The sequence below is a fragment of the Microtus ochrogaster genome, linkage group LG2 (genome assembly GCF_000317375.1).
Source record: "Microtus ochrogaster isolate Prairie Vole_2 linkage group LG2, MicOch1.0, whole genome shotgun sequence".
NCBI lineage: Eukaryota > Metazoa > Chordata > Mammalia > Rodentia > Cricetidae > Microtus > Microtus ochrogaster.
The window spans coordinates 27,822,548-27,823,096 of record NC_022028.1 but is presented as its reverse complement, the minus strand read 5'-3'; the positions used below and the strand labels follow the sequence as shown (position 1 = coordinate 27,823,096).

The following is a 549-nucleotide window of genomic DNA, read 5'->3' as shown; positions in this document are numbered from 1 at the left end:
AACTCACAGAGATCCGCCTGCCTCTGCCTCCCGAGTGCTGGGATTAAAGGCGTGCGCCACCAACGCCCGGCAGGAAACTGGGTTTTAATTCTACACAGAAGAATGATTCTAGGATTCTTCACCACTGCTTGTCACAAAGGAGTGGCCATTGATGGACTGCCCTTAAAGAAGTAGGTGGAATCGCCCCGGGGCGCCCAACTAGGAAGGAAAGGCCTGCAAAGACGCTCCTTCCTCCAGGACCTGCAATCCTACAGCCTGGACTAGCAGTGGGCCTGGGCACTGACAGACATGCCCCCAGTTGGCACACTGCGGTCCAGGAGGCATCCCCACTTGCCAAGTCGGGCCCGGGCTGTCAGACCGTCCGCCCGTCTGTCCAGCAGACATTTCTCCGAGCCTCCACTTGCGCGCTGCTCTGTAGTAGGCAGCCATGGATGGGAAAGCGGAGAAGATGAGGCGGCGCTTTGCTTCCCAGGCGGCCGGCCGAGACTCTGCCCTCCCGGGGGCGGCGGTCGGGGTCGGCGCCGCCTGCGCACTGGCCGGCGCGCGCTC

The 549-nt window shown here is 62.5% G+C and overlaps 1 protein-coding gene across 1 annotated transcript in view; it reads left to right on the top strand.

Annotated features, from left to right (window-relative positions):
• Tgfbrap1 (transforming growth factor beta receptor associated protein 1) overlaps positions 1-549 on the top strand; it is a 55,245-nt gene that overhangs the window by 4,071 nt on the left and 50,625 nt on the right. The gene's annotated exons all lie outside the window — the stretch shown is intronic.